This window comes from Protopterus annectens, chromosome 11.part0 (assembly GCF_019279795.1).
Source record: "Protopterus annectens isolate FY-2018-M chromosome 11.part0, PAN1.0, whole genome shotgun sequence".
In the NCBI taxonomy this organism is placed as follows: domain Eukaryota; kingdom Metazoa; phylum Chordata; order Ceratodontiformes; family Protopteridae; genus Protopterus; species Protopterus annectens.
This window is the reverse complement of record NC_056745.1, coordinates 1,107,636,362-1,107,664,321: the sequence shown is the minus strand read 5'-3', so window position 1 is coordinate 1,107,664,321 and position 27,960 is coordinate 1,107,636,362. Positions and strand designations below refer to the sequence as shown.

Here is a 27,960-nt window from a genome sequence, read left to right as displayed (position 1 = left end):
CTGCAGTTTTCAGTTATGCTATACCAAACACTGCATTCATAAATTGAGACATAGAAATAGTCACAATGAAGGTGTCAGAGAAGTACATAGTAGATTATTGATAAACGTTTGTGGACTGGACCCTACTTCATGTTTGCAACAGATGTGTAATGTTGTTAAACTCATTTTCATAACCAATGGCAGCCAAGGCCAATGTGCATAGTAGATGGCACTGAACTGAAGCTATACAATGAGCAGAGCAATTTCTCATTGGTTGTACATGGGCATCATTGGTTCTGTAGTATTCTTGACCCTTTGCTTACAATATGACCACAAAAGGCTAAGTGATTTAGACCCCCAATTTGGGTACTTGTGTGGTGTGTATATCTACTTTTTGAACAGATTAAAGGTTGGAAATGGGAGCATAGGAAGAGGTGGAATGAGCAGGATGGAGTTGGGGTAAGAGGGAAATATTTATTTTTCCTTGTATCACAAATACTCATTTTATTTTTATAAAGAGAAGAGAAAGTTGAAGAAGGAAGGAAGAGGAAGGTAAGAGGTGTAGTTTAGGCAGCAGGGAAAGATGGACATGACTAACATGGTGTGGGGTAATACAGTGATGGAGTGAGAGCATAGTAGTGAGCAGGCATCAGAAAAAGAGAGGGAGGGCAGTGGGGGATGGCAGGAGTGCATGAACAACAGGGGAGGGCATGGACATAAAATGGAGGGTAACATCGGGTTATGGGATAGGACTGGGTCTTCACAGCTGCAACATCTGCATGGTGAGGCCTAGTGGGAGATTATATACCACACTCAGTACTGTTATCACTAGGCCCTGGCTCAGATAGTGGAGCCAGTGATGAATGTGGACATGACTCAATGAGTTGCCGAAGCATGTTCTTCAATTGGCAGATGTAGACATCAAGTCCCTGTCCATGATATTCCTCGCAATCTCTGCCAGCTGCCAATGGGTGACAAAGTCATCACCTTGACTTGAATTGCTGCTGACGGGTACAAATGTACCAGCTTCTGGTGCAGGGCTACATGACACAGGTGGTGCAGGTAGTGCAGGTTGTATGGAGGCAACTGTGGCAGACAGGGACCAGGATGCACTGAGGGCTTCTGCTGGTGGTGGTGCTGCTGCTGCCACCTGTGGGGTGCTGACAAGCCTTGCAGGTGGAATGGATACAGGTTGCTGTAAAGCTGCATATAAAAGTAAAGGAAATGGAGAGCAACAACAAAAAAATAAATGAATGTAAGAGAAAGGACAGCAACAGACAGAGTGGGGGAAGAGAAATAGAAATACAGTACAGAAACGATCTTTTAACTATGTTGAAACTGGTAATGTCTTTCGGCTTTTCCCGGTTAGGGGTCGCCAGAGCAGAACTCCAGTCCACTAATGATTGGTAGTAGATTTTTCCGGTGCCGAGTTGCCAGCTCAATGCCCAACCTTCAGAGAAGGCACACCATTCACACACGCACCTACCTGCATGTCTTTAAATGTCACTCGACCACGGGGAGGACATGCAGACTCCACACAGCAGGTGCTACAGCCAAGAATCGAATGGGAGAACCTCTTACTGCGAGGCGACAATGCTAACCGCTGCACCACCACGGCCGTCTTCTAACTATGTTGAAAGTGATACAGTTAAACATAATATACTTGTTGAACCAATAAATCAACATAAGTTTCAGAAGTCTTTCTGTATACATACATGTGGGGGGACCTCATCCAACAGGCATCATCACATGCAGTTTGATAAACAGAGCATTAATGGGAGGAGCTACGTAGGCAGACCAATAGGTATCTGTGAGCAGAGATGCAGTTTGATATCTGAGAAGTCTGTACATATACAAAGTAAACATGCTGCTCAGAGGTACATATTTCACTCATAGGTGATAGGCAAAGGAAACAAACTTCCATTTTTTTAGTGGAAAATGTCCTCTAAACTGCTAATTATTTTTACCTATATGGCCCACATAATGCTATATTGATACTACTGAGATAAAAAAATATGCATGAATTGTTTTTCATCATAACGCAACCATGGGGCAGGGTGGAAGGGGAATGAACCCATATGAATTCTCACAATGTGAGAAAAAATACTTAACATCATGATCCACTTGTTGGTCTGTGCACACTGTACAGCCATACTGCTGCCTTTAAGCTAAGCAAGTACTGTCAGATGTGGCACTGGTATATCAAAGTTATGCATTTTTAAAAACCCTGCTACTATTAATATTAAAAGTCAGGAATTATGAGGCATGTATATCCAACCAAGCTCTATCTTAGGAGGTCCAGTCTTCTCCTGTGTAGCTACCTAATCCTTTTGATCTGTTCAGGGCATGTAGACATAAAAACATTATATTGTAAAATTTGTGCATGGCACACAGTGTCAGGTTATTTGTGTAGCTAAAGTAAGTTATACTTAATGTGGAGGTGGTGACTTCTATTTTCCCATTAACATTGAATGTCAGAATTGTGATGCCTAATGTCACTGTAGTGGTGATGGCACTGTTCCTCCATCTGTGGGATGCCAGTGTCACAGGTGACAGCCTTGCCCAAACTATTCAAGGCTTCAGCTTTATACTGAGGTCATAGGCCTCCTACTGGAGCCCACTGGCTGTACTTCTTATGGAAGATATCCAGAAAAAGTTTGGACTCCTCCTCTCACTGCAGTTGTGCGCAAGGAGATCTACCCTCTTATTCTAACCCATGATGTGTCACCTTGAAGATTATCAGGTAAAAATTACAGAGAATTAGCACCCAAAACAGTTCTTGAGTGCCACATCTATTGTGCAACAGAGTATTAAAGGGCACCTCCTCTGCATGACACAAGGCAAACTATAGGTGCTTTCAGTTCCATTGGCACTTTTATATGTAAACATGGTGATTTACAACACTCACGGGAAATCAGATGAGGCCAACATGTTTCCATGATTTGTTTGACGGTGTCCCTATTGACATGCTACCTGTCCAGAATGTGGAATTTGTGAAATGTTAAATGTGGTCAGATGACCATGCACCTCTGGGGGGAAATGTTACACACTATTGTGTATAGCTGCTACAGTGAGACCCTCCTGCAGACACACATTTATGACTTCAACAACCCCTAATATTATTCCATAATCTACAAAGTGTGAACATGGGCAAGTACTTGTATGTAAATATACAGCTGGTGCAATGACATTGTGCAGCATTTAAACATTTTTGAATCACTGCACCATCTTGTTTGGCCTCATTCTCATACATGGCACCTCATTATGTGTTTTAGCCATAAGCAGCATCTTAGCTTCACCAAGAATAATACCACAATACCAACAAAGAATAATTGACTTTAACAATTGATTAGTTTCTGTTGTCATTCCAAGAGGATCCAGTATCTGTTTGCCTGGGATGACAAGGTTGACACGTCTTGATGCTTTGCTAGAGATGGCCTCCACCTGTCACCCCTGGGATTCTGATCCTGGCTAAGGCTCTTGCCTCCCCCATTGTGCCTTTTTTAGGCAATGTCCCAAAGACAAATCTTGGAACATAGAAGATCTGTCAAAAAGCAAAGTGAAGGTCATGCTGTTTAACGCTAGGAGCCTTACCTGAAAATGCACTGACTGGAGGCTTTTGTTGCACTGATGACGTCTGTGCAGTCAGTGCAACTTGGTTCAGGTCTGTGGCGAGGACTAACTGCCTTACCAGGCTATACCTCATTCCACACATTCCAAACCCAAAATGAGGTCAGAAAGACTAACGGTGGTGGAGTCTCCATCTTCATTAAGGACAGGCACACCTCCAGACTGGTTTGTCAGCATGATGCACTGTAACTACTGCAGGTGCAACTGACAGTTGGCAAGACACCCATCCAAGTTATAGCCAGCTATAGACCCCCTCCATGACTCAGAACACCCACTCCTCCTACCTGGACCTACATGACTTGATCAATGTACCCCCTACCACCTTGATTCTAGGTGACTTCAACTACCTCACCATAGACTGGGTGAACTTTTCCTGCACTAATGCTCTCACCCAGTGTTCCCTTGACTTCATCAGTTCTAACACACTAGATGAGCTAATCTCATCCTCCACAAGGGGAGTCTGAACTTGGTTCTTTCCAACATGGGCAACCGCTGCACCACTCCCACAGCATGCTCTTCCCTGATGAGATCAGATCATTGGTCTGTCTCATTCAAAGTCTCTATCCCACCCAACCCCCCCTAGCCATGACCAGGCTAAAAAACTTCCCAAAAGCTGACTACAACCTCCTAAGGGAGGGTATCTGTAACTTCACACCACCACCCCCCACATAAGATGCAGATAACTATGCTGAGCAGTATGTCAGTGCAGTATACAAGCACCTGTACAACTGAATGGACTCAGCCATACCCAACAGAACTAAAACCTGCTCCTCAAAGAAACACAAACATGTCTGGTGGACTTCCTGTATCAACAGGCTTTACAACAAGAGGAAGCAACTGTTGTCCAAGGGTAAAAAGGAACAAATTCCAAAGTGGAGGAACTCTCTCCTTAGCCTCAAAAGCAAATTAGATCATTAGTGAAAACCTCCAAAGCCAGTTATGAATCAACACTAGCCTCCAAAACAAAGGGAAAACACAAAGCTTTCTTCAGTTACATCATGAGCCTCCTAGGCAAAGCCCATGTTTGTTCTGAATTAGTACATAATGGTATCACTTACAATGATCCTGTTGACTTAGCCAACCTGTTAGCAGATAGATGCAGTGCAAACTTCACCCCCCCTGTCCCTTCCAAAGGCCTATTTGACATCCCCGATACGTGTCCCACACCTCACATCTCTGAAGATCAATTGCTAAAGGCCCTATCCAGGGCAAAGAACACAGCTTCCATAGGACTTGATAGTATCCCAGGCTGTATTCTGCACCATCTCCAGCAAGAACTAGCTTCACCATTGAACATCCTATTCAACCACAGCCTAAGTACAGGCCTCATTCCAGCAGAGTGGAGAACTACCATTGTCATCCCTTTGCACAAAAGTGATGCCACTACTGATCCTGGAAACTATCGCCCCATTATCTTGACAAGTCTGATCTGTAAAGCCACGGAGCTTATTATTATGGATCTCATAAACAAGGACATAGGCAATCTCCAAGAACTTGACCCCACCCATTTTGGATTCATCAAGGGCAAATATTGCCTGTTGAACCTGGTTGACTTCTTTGAGACTGTCACCAAGGCCCTGGATGAGGAAAGTCAGCACATACAGCTTACCTTGACTTGGCCAAGGCCTTTGACACAATCCCTCACCTGGGCATCATCAAAAAGCTAACACAACTTGGCGTAAATCCCTATCTCATCAGGTGGGTGGCCAACTGACTCACCAATAGGACCCACAAGGGCAAAATAGGTGCCTCCACCTCTGACATCAGACCTGTCACTAGTGGTATTCCCCAGGGATCTGTCCTGGGACCTCTGCTGTTTGGCATCTACTTCTCAGAGGTCCAGGCAAAGACAAAAGGCCTATGGCTGACCAAGTTTGTGGACCACTGTAAGTTGGGTGCTGTCATTGACTCCCCAAGTGATGTTAACATACTGCAAACAGGTCTCACAGCAACAAATGACTGGTGCCAAAGTCATGGCCTTAAGTTAAATGCAAAAAATGTATTATACCATTCGGCAAAAACATGGCCGCTAATGATTACCACATCAATGTCAACCCTCTAAGCATGCAACCTGTGGTGACAGACCTGGGTACTCAGGTTGACAACAATCTTGCATTCGACCCTCATGTAGCAGCAGTGGTCAGAAAAGCCTTTTACTTGGTTCATCTCATAAGTAAAGGGATTGCATCCAGAAAAAATGAGGTTATTACCTCTCTGCACTCTTCCCTCATTATACCAATAATTGAGTATTACTCCCCATTTGGCATGTACCTCTACAAACACCTGCACCAACTGCAAAGGCCACAGAAATACCTCACAAAGAGAATCCATGGCCTCCAACACCTGTCCTATGCAGACAGGCTGAAATTACTATCACTGTATTTGGTGTCATACAGATTACTCAGAGGTGATCTGTGTCTTGCCTATAAGGCAAATTTGGACCTTGCCCTACTAGAGATGCTCCATATCCGTAAGTCTTAACTCCTTGAGCATTACCCATTCAAAAGGCCTAAATCTGATATGTGACATCAACAAAACCTGCTGGAGAGACAAATTTGTCTCCCAGAGGCTGCCCCGTCTTTGGAATAGAATTCCCATACACGCCAAACAGAGTACCTCACTGACCCTCTTGAAGCACAACCTTGATGAGTGAATAGGAAACCACAAATGTATCCCAGGGGCTCCAGCTGTGTCTCTCATTGACAGGGGCGACATGTGCTGACTAAGGTTTCGTTTTTGGGGATAAACTCTTGGCTAGGCTTGTAAGGGCATCAAGGCCATTAGCCTAGTAACCTCGTATGATCCTAATCATATAGTGTGGCCACCATGCTATTTGGACTTGATAAGTCATGTAGCTGGGGTTTCTGAATCACAAATACCTTCTGCATGTCCAGTCATTATTTAAATTCATTTAACACATTGCTGCAGCATTATCTGAATCCAGCGGATGTGTAGGCAATTAGAGCAATGCTAATCTGCCTCAGTACATGACTTTGGAAGGAAACCAGAACCACCCATGAAAATTCATACAAGCAAAGGGGAAGGGCACAGTAACTTCACAGAGAAGGTATCCAAGCCGAGAAGTAAACCAGACAACCCTGAGCTGTAATAGAGAAATTCAACCTGCTGCCATAGCTATGCCACCATTACAGAATATTTTTCTTAGGTCTCGCCATGAAAAAAAGGTACATGGCTCAGTGAGGTAGGCATAGTTGAAATGAATGAGTGAATGAATGAATGAATAAATAAATAAAATGCTTCTTAACTTAAGATACTTTAAACATCCTGTATTTGAGCTGCATTAATATATTCCGGAAGGTTTATCTGTAGGTGGTATTCTGCTTTTATTTTATGATTATTGGTAATTAGTAAGCCAAGCCTAGCCAGACTTTCCAAAGATGAGACTCAAACACTGTACCTTATATCTGTTAAGGTAAACACCTTAAACATTATGCCCACCCCCAACCTCTCAATTATGCTCTATAACAACATGTTTGATATTTTCTACTCCAAATATTATGGACCGTATGTTTTTTACTGAGGTATGGTTGTTTAAGTCAGTAAAAATTCACATTATTAAATTCTTTACTGAGTGGAAAACCAGAGTATAAACCACAGGCCAGATTTTCTAAAGCAACTACACTACAATCTTAATTCATGTTGAGGTGGCAACCCCTATTTTATTACTCTTGTTTTATAGTCATTTGTAATTAATGTCATGTCTATGAATGGGTACATCTCTCATATGTTGTGACCCATGTCGATCTGCAGAACATTTGTAGATACTTTTGCATCAGTTAAGAGTAACTTATGTGCCTAGATGTTGTTTTACTTTGCTGGGACATAAGATATGATTCAGAAAGTAAAGTACTTTTGTGACAAAGAATGACAGTTGATATTGTGAGTATTATGTTGCACAGAATTGATACTGTGAGTATTATGTTGCACAGAAACCAGAGAATGATCCTGAAGTAAATGAATATTCTACTAGAGATTTTGTCAGTTATTAATTTGCAGAAATTTAAATTTAGAGGCTGGTTAAGTCAACCTATTTACTGTATTCTGTTCTACCCACATGTTAGAAAATACTTTCTCCTAACAATATAGACAGTATAGACGTGTGTGTGTGTGTGTGTGTGTGTGTGTGTGTGTGTGTGTGTGTGTGTGTGTGTGTGTGTGTGTGTGTGTGTGTGTGTGTGTGTGTGAGTGAGTGTGATAGAGGCTCTTTGTAGAGGATTTAGGGGAAATATTGGGTTCATCAGTATGATATCAGTATGTAGCTGACATATTGCATTGTAAGAAAGGGTATATCTTGTTTGACATATACAAGTACACAACATCCAATCTGTCTCACACATGTAGACACACACATGCACGCACAAACCCATTACAACAGATTAAATATTACCTTTGAACCCGTGTACTGTATTTAATCAACACATTTTCTTATTTGAAATTTTCTAGTAAATTGTTAGCACTTTTGAAATGTACTGTACCTGTTCAAAAATGAACAAATACAGAATATGATTTTCATCTTGTTTTCTTTGTAAATATAAAAATGTAAAAATTGAGTATATGTAAAACTACAGTGTTTTATAAATAGTTTGAACCAGGACCAATGTCTGTACTGGTAGTAACCTGGCACCTGTTTTGTTTTAAAGTTGTGCACACTTATTTGCTTGTAAAGTATGTGAAAAGTATATTTATAGTCAACTTACTGAAATTTTCAAGACATGTGTATTCAGTACCTAGACACAGCTGTCTCAGTGATAAAATGCTCTGTTTCATTTCATACCTATCACCTTTCTATCTTTGCCACCAGTAATTTATCACCTTTCTGTCTAATTATCAGCTGTAATGTCCTGAGATCTCCTTTAAATATGTTTACTTGTAGGTCTATGTCAAAAGTAAAATAACTTGGAGCATACGCTGATTAGGTTGTTTGCTTATCATCATGTTATTCGTGTTTTTTTATCATAAATTCTTTCTAGATGTTTGTAATTTGGTCCAGAAAGATAAATAAATCCACTTTTTAACAAAATGATCTGAGTAAGTTTTTTTTACATGTTAACCAGGTAACTCCACTTGTCAGAAGAAATGGTGCTTTTCAGGGGTGACACAACAAGTGTTGCTTGATGTGATGACATCTCAGTCACACAGTAAGCAGAGAGTGAGAGCAGGGTTAGTCCTTTCTGTCACATTGAGAGACAGTTAAAATTAATAAACCATCAAGATATGAAAATTGTTCAGCATCCAAATGTGTATAAAATGAGTAAGATTTCCTATATTTATATATTTTCCTTTTAATAGCTAGAAAAACAATTGGTTTATATGTTTTAACGCAAGAAGTGTAAAAAAAAAAACTCTTTTCCTAAACAATAAATCTAAATAACATGCTAGACCTCTTCAAAGCTTTCTTATATGATCATCCACCACATCCTACTTCTTTGCCTCCAGTTCTACAATCCTTTCTACAAAATCCATTAGCTGATGCTCAAGTTACCTTGCAGACCATGTGCAAACAGTCTAAGGCTGCCAAGTCTTATTGAAACCCTACTCGGGCATGTCTTCTGGGTTGCTTCCTTTTCAGTGTCTTTGGTAATGATCTGTTAACCCATTGTGTGAATACTTCATCCCTGATATTTTCATGCAGCTCAGCCTCTGAGGTGACTTCATCCAGGAGCAGCTGGAGTCCTCGGAACTTCTAGTAAATACTACAAGACTAAAGCTATATTACTCGCAGATGTTAGCTCTACTCACATCCCATCCCCCACTTTCTAAATTCTACCTAAAGTGAACAGTCCATTTGCAGTTGTTTGATCAAACTATTACATAATGCTGTTGACTACAACTTAGAATCTAAGGAATACAATGGTAAGATTGCTGTGTACACCAGTAAGAGTCATGGCCTGTTATGCAGAATCATACATGCCCTTAGTGGCTGATTGCACATGCATCATTACAGCTCATACCAATACACTGCTTATAATCCCGTATGCCTCCAACACCTTCATTGACTTACAGAGTGCTCAGAATTCTGAATTATAACAGGCCTCAGCAGAGTGACACAATTTACAGCCAGTCACTACAGGAAGACCAATCACTGTCTCAGGAAGGACCAATGAGTAAACTAGACTACTGTTATCATCATACAACTCAATATGGCTCAGTCTTCTGTAGTTTTACAAAATAGGTGTTTAGCTATCCTGACCTTGCTAATAGCACGTTAAGGTACAAATTATTCCCTCTCATTCAGAGATATTTGGCCAAACAGGAAACATGGAGTTGACCCTGATGCTGATTTAGGCTCCTCATTTATAGACACACAATACTAATAACAGCATTTTCCATTCTGGCTACAAAACTTTGGAACAAGTTGCCTAATGTAGTAAAGGAAAATCTCTCACAAACGCACACTCCAGAAGGCACTTTAAGATCCATTATGTCTCAAAGTGGTAAAGGAATTGTTCATTTAACATCACCTGATGTACTACCCCATGTCATCCTTCCCTATTTTCTGCATGTTACTTGTTTATTTTATTTTATTTCATTTATTTATTTATTTTAGCTTTCCAGGAAGTCCAACTTTGTGACATATTTTCAGTGGAGTCCCAAGGACAGAAGCACCACAAATATTAGACTATACACACAATCTTGAGAAGTAGTAAACAGAACAGGCAGTATTAAATGAGATCAAAAAGCATTTGCAATATTTACATGATAGGCAGCAGTTGGTCACTGTGATTCAATGACAAATAGTGCATAGAGCAGCAGTGAAAGTGTCGGTGATTCAAACAATGCTCATACACGTTGGCTTAGTGTCTGTTACATGTGCTTGGTTAATAGCTCACAGTACACTTGCTGTCTGCCATTTGTTTGAAAAATCAAAGTGCTCTAACCACCACTAGCCTGATCTCCCATTTCTGCATAGATGTCCCAACACTCAGTGCTATAAACTAGTTAGCTTTATGAGAACCTAAACTCTAAACTTAAAACTCCCACTCATTTCCCAACTTACTACTTAGTCCCTTACCCTAAATCTCAAATCCCCCTCCCTAACCTTAAGGTCCCTGATCTCTCCCAAAACATAAAATGTCAACCCCCTCCATAAAACCAAATTCAAGTAGGTTAAAATGAATTAAGGTTAATGCTGACATGAGCCTTTGTTCCTGTTGATGTAAATAACCTAAGAAAGTTTTTCCTCCTAGATATGTGGCAGAATATTGTGGAATTAACAAACATCTTTAGAGGTACACATCTGCTAAGTCATGTCCTCCTGTCATCTCATGTTCTACCTAATATCATAACAAAATGTTGGCATTCACTCACTGGCTAAAGACACGGCATTGTTGACATATAGTTTAATAACTTTCACCTTAGGATGATGCATGCACCCAACCAGAGTTCTTCTACCAGATAAGCTTCACCTCCCTCCCTGGGGAGTACAAGTACTGACCAGTACATTTTCCATTCCTGTAGTGTCTTCTTTACATTCCTCCAAACTGCAAGACAAAAAGAAATAAAAATTACACAGGATTTAAAAAAGCAGAAGTGAAGGTAGCTTTTTTAAGTGGCAGAACTCTCAATAATATAACGGGTGAAGGGAATTTCAAGATGGCTGCATACTGCCAATGTGTTTATTAGAGCTCTCCCAGTGAGATAACTGAAAATGTGAGAAAATGCAGTAAAAGCAAACAATCTGGATAAAATTAATTTAATTGCTAGTAAATATGATGCCTAGATGCCAGTAAAGAAGAAATTTTGAGAAAGTAAGAGAAAATCAACCACAAAAGGAGAAGAAAAAACTCTAGCTGGGAGGAATCTTGCAGTTATTCATCAAAAAGCACTTCATGTTTCAGTTTTGGTATAGGAGATAGTTTACAGCAAATGAGGTACAAAAAATAAATCAAATTCACTCAGAGGTGTTTAAAATAAATGAAACACTGAATGAATATTTACAATTAAATAACAAAAAGGCTGTAAAAGCTTTAATTAGCTAATCAGATGAACTAATAAAGTTACAAAAATCAGAGGTTGAAATGGAAAAAAAAGGCCAACTGAGCATGAGGTTTCTCAAGATGAGCTGCTTCAAAGATAGTAGAGTTACAAGACAGAGGGCACAGAGACAGAGAAAACATGAAATTTTCTGCTGTTCTAGAGAAACTGGAAGAAACAGACTGATTTAATTTTATGAAGTACAAATAAGCAATTGGACTTTTGTTCCACAGCTGTATTTGGTATTTGAGAGGGCAAACTGCATATATGAACCAAATCAGGCTATGAGTAAGCAGCCAAGAGTTATATTACTAAAGATGCAATCATACCAACAAAAGGAGTTGCCCCTGACAATAGTTAGAAGGTAAGAGTATTACACATTGCGGACCACAGTTTGTTTGGGGAAGTGTGATTATTCAATGCCCATCAGGTAGAAGAGAAGCAAGTTTATCCCACCAATTAGGGGTTGTTGAGAGCCAGGTGTGAGGTTCAACCTGCATTACTCAGCTTTCTAATATTCTGAATGCAAAACAGGATAAGGAAGAAATAAAAACAAACAAACAAACAAACAAAAAAAACAGTTTAGTCAACAAATAATAAGCCAGCAAGTTGAATAATATTTTGCATCTTATTCTTCTGACAATAGGATAGCCCATACAGAGCCTTTGCTAGTAAAACCTTTTCCTTTCTTATAGGTTCATTGGCTAACAAGAACAAGGGCCTTTTTAAGCCTAGCCATGCATCCCAAATCTCTGACAAATTCTGATACCCTTGATAAGTGTAAGCATGGGCCTGGGAGATGAAGCATTTACAGGTTACCTGTTTGCATTAGAGACATAGGTGCCAAACCAGGGATGAAATTCCACTTAACCATCCAATTGTCCAAGTTGCACTTGAATTAGGTTAGGGAGGAACTCTGCTTCACATGGATGTGGAGCCTGTTCCATAGATGGGGGTAGTCTCTGGAATACATACCTATCTCTCCAGCAGGTCCTATTTATGTCACAGGCAAGGTTTAAGTCTTTAGAATGGGTAATTCTGCTACTGTTTGCTTTGTGGATATGCAGGAGTTCCATCAGAGTGGGGTCTGACAATGCCCCTCTATGCCAGGCATAGATCTCCCCTCCCCTCTTCCAAAGTAAAATGCCTCAATGACAGAAAAAAAACACAGGATTTGAATGGAATCAAAATTATCTTTTTGGACATGAGCCAGAGACGTTTGGAAAAGAAAGATGATCATGAAGAAGATTATCGACATTGTAAAATTAGTGAATACATTTGAAATACACAAATCAAACCAGAAGATATCTTCACCAATTGCTAATGAAAGAAAAACAACTATAAATTGAGATTCAATAAATCTCAAACAGGAGTCCAAAATAATAAAAATGTATTTATTTATTTAAGGCTACTCTGTCCATGTTATCATGGAAGGCAAATGGCCTTACAGGTATAGACACAAATGAAAGAGTTTTGAATTACATTTTTGGATATAAATGTACATTTGAATTTGGCAAAGAATGGATTTTTAATTGAAAGCGTTGACACAAATCCAATAACTATTTCAGATTGTGCAACAACAAAACAAATATAAAGATGTTGAATAATGAAGTTAAACTAAGAAAGTGGCACTTTCTCACTTACCAGTATAAAACAGAGGAATTTAAAAATGAGTAGTGCAAATGAGTCAAGAGTTATTAGGAAAGAAATACATTTCTTCAGAGTGGATAGTTAGTGAGTGAGATAGATACAAATTGAGTTTAAAACAGAATAATAAAATAAGTGAGGAAGAGATATGGGGAAAATGTAATAGGAATTATTTAGAGGGACTGACAAAGGTTAAAGTGTTGCAGAATAAGAAGAATCTCACAGAATAAGAAGATGAGCAACTGCAACTTGCTAAAGGGAAAATAAGGGAGTATTTGGTTAATGTGCATGAGTCTGGAAATATTGCTGATGAGTAACTGTTTTTGATAACAAGTCCAGAGCACAAAAATGTTTGGTACAGTGACATGACCGACAGAAAAGAGAAAAAGGTGCCACCAAATTCAGACAGTGTTTAACAAGCAAAATAATAATAATAATCAGAGAACCTACTAGGATAGGGATAATTTGAAAATTTTATGAAAATTTTTATAAAGCAGATGAATATGGAAATAAGGAAAAAGCACAAATTGAAGTATTTATAGAAGACTTAATTATGCTAAGAGTATTAGAAGGATGAGGCTAACAATTAATAATTAAGATAGGAGGAGATGATGTAATAATGGTGGTGTAAAGTGGTAGTATTACCAAAAGAGAGTAAAGACCATTCAGACCCTGCTTCATATAGACCCATTTAAATTTTCAACCATGATTGTAAAGTATTTATGTTTATACTAGTTAAGAGAATGGCAAAGGAGGTGCCAAAATTGATAGATATGGATCAGTGCGGTTTTATAGACGGTGGGAGAAACATCTGACAATATTAATAAAATATTGATGTTGCAGAGGGAAAAAGAGTATAAGGAAATTAGGCTGCTGTTGGTGGGTGATGATGCAGCGGAACAGTTGATAGTGAAACAGGATTTTATGAACAAGCAATGGTGGCATTTGTGTCCCCTGATACAATAATAGGGTTAATTAGGATGCTATATGAAGGGTCAGAGGCAAAAATTAAGGTGGGAAGGTTCCTTCCCAACAAGCTTTGTTTGAACAGCAGAACCATGCAAGGTTTGCTTCTATTTTTATTTCTTTATATTTACGGCGGTTTGCAAAGAAAATAAGGGGCTTACAAAAATTCAAGGATATAAATGATATGTTATCTACGAAAATTAGATTTATTCATAGATGATATTATTTTGCACTTGATATACCAAGAATATGGCATTTTAGTGTTGTGGAGCATTTTTAGATAGTTTCAAGACTTTTCAGGGTATAAAATAAAGTAAGATAAAGTAAAAGCATTGTCAGTGAATATGGATTGGTTTAGCACTACTGATGTTTATGTAGCCATGATAAGTTTAAGTACTTAGGTGTATGAATTTAAAAGGATTCTGCTGTGGCAGCTAAGGATGCATATGATGAGACTATATAAAAGATAATATAAAAATTAGAAAATGGAAGTTATTGGTTATGTGTATGGATAGTGAGATACAAGCAGTGAAACTGTTTCTAGGCATTTAGTTTTATATACAGGTCAGTTATATTTCTTTCAACCATACTAGAAGTTATGGATCCTAATTAATAAAGAGTTGAAGGAATTTATTGTGAAGCTGAACAGAGCAAGAGTTAAGTGGGATAAGTTGATTTTCCCCATAGAAAAGGGTGGTTTAGTATTACCTGATTTGAAGTGCTGCTTTAGGGCTGCACAGTTAAGGCTCACATACATAACACAATCAAAAGGTCATAAGTCAATGTGGAAAGGGATGGTGAAATGTGAGTTCAAGCAATAAGGGGAGAGTCAAATTTTGGAATCAGATCCTTAAAGAAAATACCACCAACCATGCAGGATATTATGTTCATAAAGTAACAGAAAGTATTTTAAAAACTTACCTAACATGGGAGTGGTGAAAGGATATTTTACAAAGAGGGATAATTGCAAATAGGGGAATAGAACATGGGTCAGAGGGAGGTAGAATGTACTGGAGACGATTAGCAAAGGAACCATGAAACTGGGAGCAAATAACTAAAGGGGAAGGTAATATAATGGAATTATGCCAATTAGAAGTTTGAACAGCATGTTAGAGACTGCCTTCCTTACCATTGATTGATAATGGAGTACAGGAAAAAAGAAAAGAACAGGGGAGTTCTAAATGAGTCCTTAGTTGAGTCTGAAACATGAGCTGTTGTTAAAACAGAAATAATTATTGTGACGTGTAAAATGATTGCATGATAACTAGAAGAATCAGTCAGAGGAAGTTAGAAAATATTGGGCAGAAGGAATGGAAAGGCAGTATACAAATGAACAATGGAATTACATCTGCATGACTCACAAATGTGCAACAAAATCCAGAAAGTTTAGGATTATTGCTTGGAAATGCCATAGGATCATAGGACGATAGGAGGATTTTGACCTGGAGGTCATTTCAAGCCTAGCCGTTTCATCCAATGTAATACCACAGAAATGCTAGTCAGTACCCAAGATTGCATTTAGTAAGGGCTGCCCATGTCCAAGAGGGTTGTGGGTGCTATTCCCGGTAAGAATTTATAGTGCTCCATCCACTCGTCCAGGTTACTGTTGAGCAGTGTCATGGAGCCTGTTTCACATGAATTGGTAGCCTATTCTAAAGACAAGTCAGTCGCTGGGAGACAAATCTGTCCCTCCAGCATTTCCTTTTTAAGTTCCAGGCCATATTTAGGTCCCTGGAGTGGGTAGGTCTAGTCCTGTTTGATTTACAGATATGCAGCAAGTTCATTAGGTTTAGTTTTGATATTGCACTGTAAGCCAGACATAAGTCTCCCCTAAAAAGTCCATACAATACAGAGTACAGTGACAGAGACTTTAGTCAGTTTATGTAAGGCAGGTGCTGGAGTCCCTTGATCTTCTTTGTTAAAAACCCCTGAGGTCTCTCCAATTGCTGCGGATGTGGGATCAACAAATGTCTTCAAAACTATCTTTAAATCTCAAACAAATTTCTCTTCAGGTAGGTGGCAAATGCTAGAGGTGTGATAGGAGAGAGATAGGTCATTTTTTTTTTTTTGTCTGGCAATGAGTTTGCAGATTTTCAGAATTCTCTGCAGAGTGCTTTGGCAGAAATGTTGGCAGATCAAAGGGTTATCACTAAGAAACATTTTCTTTTGAGCTGGGATATATGATCTGAATTGCCCAGACATGTTAATGTTTTAGTATGTTTAATGCTATACCCATTACTAGAAAATGGAAATCAGAATGTAGAGCAGCTGTAAATGAAGTACTAAATATTGTAAAGGGCATAAAAAATGAAGGTGGGTCTTTAGAAAAGGTAAGCAGCAAGTCACAGGGAAAAAAAAAGTGGAAGGTGTAGGATCAAAACATGCAGTATAATATTCAGCAGGAGGAATGAAGTTTAAGGGAAGGCAAGAACTGAGCAATGGATGTAATGCTGAAATTAATGGTAATTGTTAAAAATAATTTACATACTTATAATGCATGAAAGTAGTGAAAAGTGTTGCATGGTTTGTACTACTACCAAGACCCAGATTAATGATTCAAAATGTATTTCTCAAATTCCAAAATACGTTTACACTTCCAATGAGATAAGTGGAGGTGTTTAAGTCTTTGTAAAAGAACTCCTAAAACCAGAAGTATGGAATTCAATTTAAAACTGGAAATAGGTTATAGAGTTATTAATATGAATAGGTCTTGGTTTGTCAAGCATCTACAGGTTGCCTCTGTCCTTTACGGACATAAGTGTCACACCAGGAGTGAATTTCCAATTTCCCTTCCATTGGTGCAAGATATGCTTGAATTGCATTGGGGAAGACCTTTGCTTGAAGTGGACGGTAAACCTGTTCCAGAAAAGCTGTACTCTCTGAGACACATACCTGTCCCTCCAACATGTCGAATTTATGTTGCAAGCAAGGTTTAGTTCCCTAGATGGGATAATTCTGATGTTGTTTGTCTTATAGATTTGCAAAAAGTCTATCAGAATGGGGACTGAGGATGCCTTGTAGGCGTGGCATAGATTGGCCCTCAAGATTCTGTAAGAGACAGAGTACAGAGATAACAGTAGGCATATCATTGTAAGCACAGATATTTCTCGATTGTAAAAATCGAAACAATTCCATTGTCATCCATATCATACTAACAAGCCAAGGCCCTTTTTGTTCTGACTCATTTTTATATTTTCTGTAATTAACAGGTTATTAGACTCAAACTCATTCAAAAAATAGCCTTGCTGAAATAATCAGTGGAAACACTGATGCTATAAATGGCATACTTACAAAAACAAGATGGGATGTTATCCTCACTGACTCGAATAAATTTGCACAAGATATATTCTGCAGTGTTGTAAGTCTGCAGTAATGAATACATACCAGTAAGGTGCAAAGTCTGTAATAAAGTTCAACAAAATCCCACTTTGGTGAAGTAGCAGAATAAGTACAATATGCAACAGAAAAAAAGTAGGTACTGCTTACCCTCCAAAAAATACCCTACTCATAGGCACAGTTGTAGATTAACTAAATTTCAAAACTACTTAATTTTGTTATCAAATATTTCAGACCTAATCAAACTCACTTTGGTCTCAAAGCTTGAAAGTAATAATAAAGTATTGTTTAATTACCTCAGAATAGAAAAATATGTGAATTTAATACTTGTTTCTTTAGTTAATTAGTTCATTGGTTAGTTGGTTGCTTTACCAGGGTGGTGGTACACTGATCACAATGGATTACTTGCAGGCATACACCAGGTGAAACAATTCACAAAAACATAATATAGAGAACAAATTCACAAAAAGAGTAATCACAGAATGTAGTTAATCTTACAGAAAATTGATAAAACATGTAAATATTATTAACATAGTGGAAAACAAATGTGAATTAATTTTGGTAGTAACTATGAGAGATAAGAAGCTGGTATGAACAGAAGGTCAAAGTAGGGATGATGCAGGTGAGGATGCAGTTAGATTATGTGTCCATTGGAAAAGCTCTTGCAGTTAGCTTTTTGATGGAGGTGTCCTTTGAGATGAATTCTGAACATGGGGAAAGAGGAGACTTATTTTAGATGAGGAGGAGAGGGAGTGCCCGAGTTTGGATGCAAGAATGGAGAAGGAATGGTGGGTACAGTGTAGTTTGTTTGGGGTCTATGTAGTGAGGGAGTTAATTTAGAGAGGTTGCAGAGGTTATAGGGGATTGTTTTATTATTGAGTTTGGCTGCAAGATGTGGGAAGGCACCTGGTTGAAGTAGTTTGCAAAGAAGAGACTGTAGTAATAATTAATCTCTGTAGGAGACTGCTAGTCATTTAGCTTTGGAGAGGGTGGTGCAGTGGTGTTCCTAAGGGGAGGATTGGAAATGAATCAGCAGATTTTGTTTTCAGTGGACTGTAGAGTGGATGACTATTTTTAGAGACTGTGGATATGATGGTTGGCCAGTATTTATGATGAACAAGGAGGATTTCTTTGCCTATAGCTGGTCTGGAGAGAAAGGGAGATATTCTCCAGGATTGGAATAGAATTGAACTGTTCTTGTTTCTTGTGTTTTCAGTGTGCCTTTGGAACTTAAGTGACTGGTATAGCCATAAACCTAAGTATTTAACGGACATGGATATTTCTGTTAGGTAGCCAATAATGTTGCGATATTTAGGAGTTGGGGTTTTTTTCCAACTTTTGAGTGGTTCCAAATATTATACTTTTTGTTTTCAAGGGGTTTCATAGTAGCTTATAGTTGTTTAGCCAAGAATTAAGGGAGTGGACTGGAGGTCAGACTAAAGCTGAGTTTGAATAGTTGAATGTGAGTGATTGGCCTGATGATTAACCATGTCATCTGCATAAAGAGTTATAGGAAGGTTAGGGAGATCAAAGTGTACTTTGTTAATAAAGACTAGAAACAAGAGTGTGGTAAGTGTGGCTCACTGGGTCACTCCTCTAGTAAGGGGTGCTAGAGGTGATAGGTTGAGCCTATTTTGACTTTGAAATACCTATTTGTTAAGAAATGTTCTGATTTCTTGGAGAGAGTGAAGGAGCAAGAAGTGGTCAATAAGATCAAATTTTTGGTAAAGTTAATGAAGAGACTTCCTGAAAGACATTGAAGGATCTCTTCTGTAAGTGACCATAGTGCTGTCATTGTATTCTGACCAGTGCAGAATTCATGCTGTTTAAAAGTGAGGCAGTGGTACTGTTGTATGTAAGTGGACGGTTAGTTACGTTTAGTTATAGATTACTTTTTCAAGTATTTTCTCAAATGTAGGGAGGATGGAGATAGGGCAGATGTGGGAGACATTTTCTGGCTGAGACTGTTTGGGAAGGGATTATATAAGAGCAATTTTCTGCATGCCTGGCATTGTATTTTTAGTTTAGCAGAGGTTATAAATATGGAGAAGAGGTGTGGTAAGGAAATCTTTGCAAAGAGTAGGTTGTCTGCACTAGGACATGCATACAGTTTTTTATTAATAAACAATTAAGTGCTCACTCAGCTATAAGATACAACAAATGGGCTTGCAGAAGAATTTTATGCAAACTTCACAATAAGCATTGAAATATGCCAGAATGCTATGGAGACAATGAGAGACTGACAGAATTAAAATTTAAAATTCAAGTTCCATTGGGCAAGTAAACATATTCATGATTTCCTACCTACAATCAAGGAAAGCTCAACAAAGCCCTGCCAATCATAGTAAAGAAAATGTTACCTTGTGTACATATCTTGAGTTAGGACAACAGGCTGCAGTGTGCCAGTTCACAAAGGTGAGACAGTAACATCTGACTCAAACAATTTTAGACCCATCAGCCTACCAGTGTTCTGTGCAAAATCATAGAGAGAATCTTAGTAGAACAGATGACTCAGGGACCTCCTGAAAGTTGATAATAGAAGATTTTACCTTTAAGTCTTGTGACATTATTTGAAGAGGTAATTGCAGCTTCACACTGCAGGCTGTTTTTCTACACCTTTCTATGCATTTGACATTGTCACACAAAGGAAAATGATTAATAGCATTAAATGTCAAATTTAATACAATTCAATGGATAAAACTTTAATTCAGTTACCAGGTGCAAAAAGTCAAGGAAGGGTGCCTCTCTTCCCTGAAAGGGGTTACCAGTAATTTCACACTGGCCTGTGTACTGGGGCTTGATTCTGGACTAATGATCATAGATATAAGCATCTGGAATGGGCTATGGATTAACAGATATGTTGATAATTACAAATTGTGTAACAGAGTTACTTCAATAAAAGATACCAGACTTATCCAAGACAGTCTACAAACACTGCATACCTAGTTTGGTAATAATGAACTCATCTTTAATGGCAGTAAATTCAGTACTGTGAGACTTAAGAAAAAAGACACAAACTATGATTACAAAATAAATCTTTATGTCACAAAAATAAAATGAGCTGCAGTAAAAGGATGCCTTGTTAGTATTTCTGATTTTTTTAGAGTCTGTATACTTGCATTTTTTTATTCTTTATTTTGTTTTGTTGCAGCGTTATTATTTAATTATAACATGTAGAGAACCATAAAACAATAATATTGCCATTTTGTTAAAGCGTTATAGTCTCATTTCATTCATGCCATGCAACTGCATCCCTAGAGGACTGTATACAGTCCAGATCAAAGTTTTCTTCTGACAACTGCCCAAAAGATAGCTATGTGAATATTTCTGATTTTTTTGGGTGGGTGGGTTATGTTTTGTGTATCTCTATCTCAGGTATAGCCCTTTGTTTAATCCCAAGCTGTATTGTCCCCAATCATACATACACTGGAACGAGGCAGATCATTAATTTCCAAATGCCTCATTATTAGGTGTTCTACTTATTATGAAATAGGAATGTGTGTTTCCAGCAGCAGCAGTCCATTTTCAGGGCACAGTGTGCATTGTTAAATGGCCGAGCCTATGCAGGCAACTTTGATCCAACAGTACACCTCTCTGCCTTTCTGGAATGAGGTCTGGAGACAAGCTACCAACTGTCTGCTGTCTGGCTTAGAACAGAGGTGTGGTGTTGCAACAAGCACTGTGAGAGCAGGACAGCAATGAATGTTGTTTTATGGATACAGGGAATAATCCTGCCAGAATCTAGGCATGATGAACTACTGACTAAACATAGTCTGGTTCCTTGGGAATGCTCCATGGGACTTTGCTACATGACCCATGTGAGCTTCAGAGGCAACATTCTCCTGGGAAGGGCTAAAGAAATCTTAAGAATAAGGGGAGTATAGCTGGGTTCTGTATGTCACACATTTTTTCATACTATTGTAACTGATCTAAGTGGTCAGCAACCCAAGATAGGAAGATACATTTGCTGAAAAGTATTCAGTAACCAAGTAGGGTTTAACCTCCTAAGAAACTGACCAACACAAAATCATTTGTAGCAATGTTTAACAACAAGCCTGTCTTTAGGGATGTCTACAAGTAATGTATGGACAAAGATTTTAACAGTACTGATGTGTATTACCAGTACCACTGTTAAACCTAGACATATTTAGGAAGTGAATCTGAGACACATGGAGCAACTAAGGAAATGCATGTGTTTTTAGAGCCACAGTTTGCCACCTCTTAGCCAGTGACATTCAAACGTTTGTTTCATTGCTGGCATTTATTCTTCTTTTTAGTCATTTATATTGTACAACATGTTTAGTAAGTTGTAAGCACATTCAAATTATTGAGCTAGCGTGTCTCTTTGGTGTAGAGCAATGGAGCTCTTATAGATTCATAGATTTGTACTAAGCTAACTGCTCTTGTGAGCCATTTTAAGCTTAGCCAATTATCCCTTGTGAGACTCAAACCCTGCACCTTGTGTTTGTAAGGCAAACACCTTAACCATTAGGCCACCCTCCTTAGGTGATAAAGATTTAAACAGGGGCTCCGGCATGGAAGGAGTATGGTCTAATTATCTTTCCATGGGGGAGAGGGGTTCAAATGTATTCAAAGGCACGCTGTGTGCTTTGATCTCATTGGTGGGGACTGATTAGTTCTCCATTCATGCTCCGAGGGGTGAGATAAAGCTGCTTGGAGGGAGCACCCCTTCCAGAAGAAAGACTACATTCTGTATGGATGGCCATTGCACACCTCTCCCCAGTGTTTAGTTTACTATAGGTCAGGGACAAAGGAAAATAAGAAAAAAATGAGAACCACATTGGTGGCTTTCTAAATGAAGGCCCTTCCTGGTTGACCTTTGCTTCAGTGATGGGAAATGAATGTGCTGATGTGCTCATTGGCCTGGAGGGGGCTGATGGTCATTAGGCAGTGGGTAAAAATCTACAAAAAACATGGTCTCATTATAGTAGAAAAGAACTGCAGGCAGTAGTGGTGTTAAGCAGGAGGTATTGTATTTGAGCATTCAGGAACAGGCAGATGTCCTTAAACTGAAGGTATTATGTTTAGTAGTAGGGTAGTGGTAAATGACTGAGCTCTTCGGAGTTACTGTATAAATAGAAAGCAGAACTTGAAAAAAGCAAAAAAAGTACTGATGATTAGTAATACATATGTCACTGATCAATGGCCAAAAGATATCTCTGCTGAACTGTAAATTCTGACATTTAGGCATGGGAAGAGTCAGCATCACAGATAATTATTTAGTAATGAAAGAGGGAAACTTTTACAGTTATCATGTGTGTGTGTGTGTGTCTATATATATATATATATATATATATATATATATATATATATATATATATATGGGTATACTTTTGTTCATCAAAAGTACACCTGTTCGAATGCTAAGTAAGTGAACTCACGTCAGCGAAAGTGCTGTTTAACGAAAGCTCACTTTTACGAAAACCAAATTAGCGAATTCCTTTTCGCCATTCCAGGATGCTTTGAAAATAGAGGTGTGGTCTTTTTTTGCTGTTTTTACAGGTGTAATGGGAGTGTAAGGTTTAGGGCAGTTGGGGCTTTTAGATATAGCTTGCAGTACAGTGAGGATAAGGAAATGCACCCTTTCCCCACTGTAATGCAATCTCAAAGTTAGTACATATAATTAGTGGGGGTGCAGGGGGGCTTGCACACTGAAAAACTTTGTTTTTAGTGTTTATTTTATTTTTTTTATTTTGGTTATTCGTTTTTCGTGAAATTGCATTTTAGTTAATCTGCTCTTTCACTGACGTGAGTTTGCTTACTTAGCATTCAAACAGGTGTACATTTGAAATTAGACCCATATATATATATATATATATATATATATATATATATATATATATATAGACACACACACACACACACACACACACACACACACACACACACACACACACACACACACACACACACACACACACGCACGCACACACACACATTTGGATCCCATTCAGAGGAGCCACTCATTGGAAAGTTGAACTTCATAAGGCTGAGACCATATGTTTGACTTTCCGAAAAGTCACTTGACTTAAAACAACAAAAATATAAGTTTTTACAGGGTGGGGTAAGTCCCCCTGCACCTCCGACACTGCCTGCATATTGTATATAACGTTAGTGTTTTGTCAGTTGGTCTTCTTGTATGTAGGGTTTTTTGTCTCGGTCTTTTGGATTTTGGGTTTTGAAAGGGGATCCTTATATATATATACACACACATGTATGTATGTATGCACAAACACACACACACACACATACACACACACACACACACACACACACACACACACACACACACACACACACACATATTTGTTTTTTCTTTCCCATTTGTGCCAACCCAGCAAAATGTATGGAGCTGATTTATTTATTTTACTTAGGTAGACTTATTGCCAGATGTAACCTAGTGAGAAAATTCAGAAGTTCAGGTTACACTCTACTCTCTATAATTGTCGTTTTTTTTGTACCACACTTACCGTGTCACAGTGGATTGATGTTGCTGCCGCTCATTTACTGTTTCTCTTTTCACAGAGAATCAACCACTTATATTTTGCACTGCTGTGTTTTTGAAATAGTCTTGTAAGGCAGTATCTCAGAGAAAAGAGTAAGTCAGTGGTTTAATTGTTTCATTTTCACTCCTTCTTCTGAAGTGCAGTGAACATGGGAGTGAGAATAGCAAAGCAATTATGAGAAGCAAACCCCCAGCATGGAGAAGCAGGGTTGAGGGGCTTATCCTACAGAATATATTTTTATATTATTCCTTTTCTTATAACAAATCTGTATGTTATGAGCATTAAACATTTGCACAATTTTTCGGTTACAAGTTATTGTAGCTAAACAATTGTGATACCAGCTTACATGCTTCAAGTATCCATAGTGGATCTCAACAGTTCAGTTACGTCAGTGATTTTCAATAAATCCTGCAAAGCAGAACTCTTTTCTGCTGTCTAATATTTTCTTTTTCTTGTTTTTATATAGCATCACTGAAGTCTTCTTTTTGGCCAGTTGTTGAATTTAAAGTTCATCCCTACTGACTGCCCCTGGTAAGTACCATTATTAGAACTTCATGTTCGCTCTCATCTTATACTGTTTAGAGACAAATTAAACTGTATCAAACTGGAGTCCTAAAGCTTTACTCAAAGTTAATAGTATCTGCTCCCTTGTAATTTGTTCATATGGAAAGAGTCTTACACCAGAGTATCTTTAAATAGCTTAAAGTAAGGCCTTTGTATTTCCTTACCTTGTCTTATAAAATACATGTATGCAGTACTACCTGTGTATGGCAGAAGATGCATGTTTTTTCAACACATATTTTATGATTGTGAATTCTGATATGTGAATTATGAATGCTGATAGACTAAGGAAACCTTTTGTGACAGAGGTGTGTCAGCAGACACAGGAGTTTTACAGATGGCATAATTACAGGGGCATGTAGTGTGTGGAAGGATGAAATGTTTTTTTTAAACATATTTATTGAATCATCACATTTCAAGGTCTGATGTGTTCAAACACATTAGTAGAAAATAAAATAAACTTTAGTAATACTTGCATTCTTATTTTCATACAGTATAAATATCTTTTCTTTTTAGCGGATTTCATTCACTCCAGCTTTACATAAATTGCTGAATTTCTGCTTCCTTTAAATCTCTCATCCTCCTGAACATTATTCTGTATGCACTTTTCCCACAAATTTCTTTGTAATTTCTCCATTTGCTTTTCAGAGATCCAACCTCCAGTTCTTCTGTCTTCTGTACAATGTTCAGTACTTTAGTTAAAGTATGTTTAGATTTTAATTTCCAGATTTCTAGTAATTGCTTCTCTGGCAGCCATTAAACATAATAAGACTGTAAAATGACTAGGCAATTCAGATCTTATATTCCAGCTCAGAAATATTGTTTCTTTAGTTACAACCATTTGCCCTGCTAACATTTCTGACAAAGTGCTCTATAAGGAATTTTTACAGTCTACCATGTCAGTAAATTCCCAAAATATTTTCTCAAATGCCTCTGCTGAACTCTGTATGGGGTCTAAAACACCTATGCAAATACTCCCATGGAAAAACCCTGAACCTTCTGGACTTTTTTGCATGCTTGGGAGCTGTACATGTCCTCTCATTGTTCCTTTTAAATTACGTTTCTTTGCTTAACATGTAAAATTTTGTATGCCCTTCTAATTATCCATTTTTGAAAGCAGCTTCTGTTTTGCACTCAACTAAAACGTCTATGAGAGCAGGTCCTTCACTTAACAGTCCTTTCAATTTTACTGTACTCAGTTATCAATCCCCTGTAGTGAAGGCAGTCTCTAAGCTGCAGTTCAAACTTCTGCTTATCCCTCTCTGATAACCGTTCATTCCCATTTTTATTTTGTCTCTCAGTACCATGGCTTCTATTTTAATTTCCTGCAGTAAATTACAACCCATCTCTTCCCTATACTCTCTACTTCATTTTACAGTCATCCCTATTGTTAAAATCACCTTTGTCCATTCCTATGTTTGCTTAGTTCTTAGAGTACTTTCTGCTACCTTATGAATAAAATATTTGTATGATTACTGCTGTTCTCCTTAAGAAAATTCAAAATTCTACTCTCTCCTTATTTCTTGAAGTATCCCCCCATTTCATCATCAGTCATTCATATTTTGCTTTATAATCTTCTGCTAACCATGTTATTCTATCAGAGAATGAATATGTTGCCATTGCCCTACTCATAAATTTTTGACTGACTCTTGTCAAGTGCTTTCTCTGCATCAGCACGCACCCACCAAGTGTTAGTGCTTTCTTACATTCTGCTTCTATTCTCTTAATGTTGTTAAATGTTTGCCTCCCTCCCTTCCACAAAACCATATGGATCTATAGTTATCAATTTTGGTAACACCTTTGCCATTATCTTAGCTTATATAGACACAAACACTTATAATCATGGTTTAAAATTGAAATGGGTCTATATGAATCTTGGTCTGAAGGGTCTTTACCCTTTTTGTTTAATACAGTCACCAGAGCTTTCTTCCAAGATGCTGATGCATCCCTACCTTTTAAAATATTGCTAAACAAAACCTTCTGGTCTATAACACGTTCTTCCCTGCTAATTTCCAAACTTCCACAGGAATGCCATCTGTTCCTGAGGAATGTCCCTGTGGTTATACAGCATTATTTTTATCTCAACTCTTCCTGCCTTAGCTATTAATTGTTAAACCGCAGGTTCTTCTGACTTTGATATAATTAAGTCTTTCATAAATATTTTCATGTGTGCCTTTACATGGTTCCACATTTCTCTCCTTTGTACATATTTACATAATAGTCTGAAATATTTCTAATACCTTTATAGGCTCTCTAGTTATTTTCCTTTTCATAGGCTGTCTAAGCTGGGTGACAACCCTTTCCTTTTTTTTTTTTTTTGCCTAAGTCATTGTACTCTGGAGTTGTTATCAAAAATAATTGCTTAAGATCATTTTTTAAAGTTAAGCACATTACCCAAATACTCCCTTATTTTCCATTTAGCACCCTGCAGTTACTTTTCTTCTAGTTCTATGATATTCCCCTTATTCTGCTCTATATCTTTCAAACCCTGTAGTCTAAATTATTTCTACTAATACATTCACATATTACATTATTTCATTTCTGCTGTGTTTTTAAACTCCATTTTCATTTTGTCTCACCCAATAGCTATCCATTATGAAGAAATTTATTGTCTTCTCTAGTAACTTTTCAGTCATTTCCACTACCTATCCCTTAAATTCATCGATTTTTTAACAGATATGTAGGAAAGTGCCAGTGTCTCATTTTTACTTTATTACCCTCTCTCTTTATCTTAGTTGCAAATAGTTAGTGACTTCAAATAGTTATTGTATGTGTGCCAAACCTTCCAATTAAATACACATGCTGCTATGAAATATAATTCATAGTCCATTTATTGTATTGTTATTTAATATGCATATTCTGTCTGACTTCCTTCTACTTAATCTACATCTTTTTTTCTCAGGAATCTACTCTCTTTTGTTATATTTTCTCTTCTAGGTCCCCTAAATAAGCCACACTATTGCAAGTCAGGTTTCAGTCCCCACCCATAAATAATATTCCCTGATGAAAGTTTATTATTTCTTCCAGAAATTCTCTCAAACTCCATAGTAGTATTTTAGGTGGAATGTAATACTTTTCCAGTGCTAGTAATGCCTTTCTACCACAATTCTACCATTATTATACCCCCCACTGTTTGTATTGGAGTCCCTTTAGCAATCAGTATTGTTACTCACTTTTTCCTCTGTCCCTGATCTTTTCTTTGTTAAGTTAACATGCTTATTTTTATACATATGTCTCTTGTAGCATTGCTAATTACACTCTGCACGTCTTTATGTAATTCAATACTGTTTGCTTTCTGTCTATACTTTAAGGCCTTTAA

The 27,960-nt window shown here is 38.0% G+C and overlaps 1 protein-coding gene across 7 annotated transcripts in view; it reads left to right on the top strand.

Annotated features, from left to right (window-relative positions):
* CALD1 (caldesmon 1) overlaps positions 1 to 27,960 on the top strand; it is a 1,713,117-nt gene that overhangs the window by 546,291 nt on the left and 1,138,866 nt on the right. For all 7 annotated transcript variants that reach the window (XM_044088458.1, XM_044088461.1, XM_044088452.1 and 4 more), the window contains one exon: positions 24,547 to 24,611. The gene's annotated coding sequence lies outside the window, so the exon portion shown is untranslated. The remainder of the gene's footprint in view (positions 1 to 24,546; positions 24,612 to 27,960) is intronic.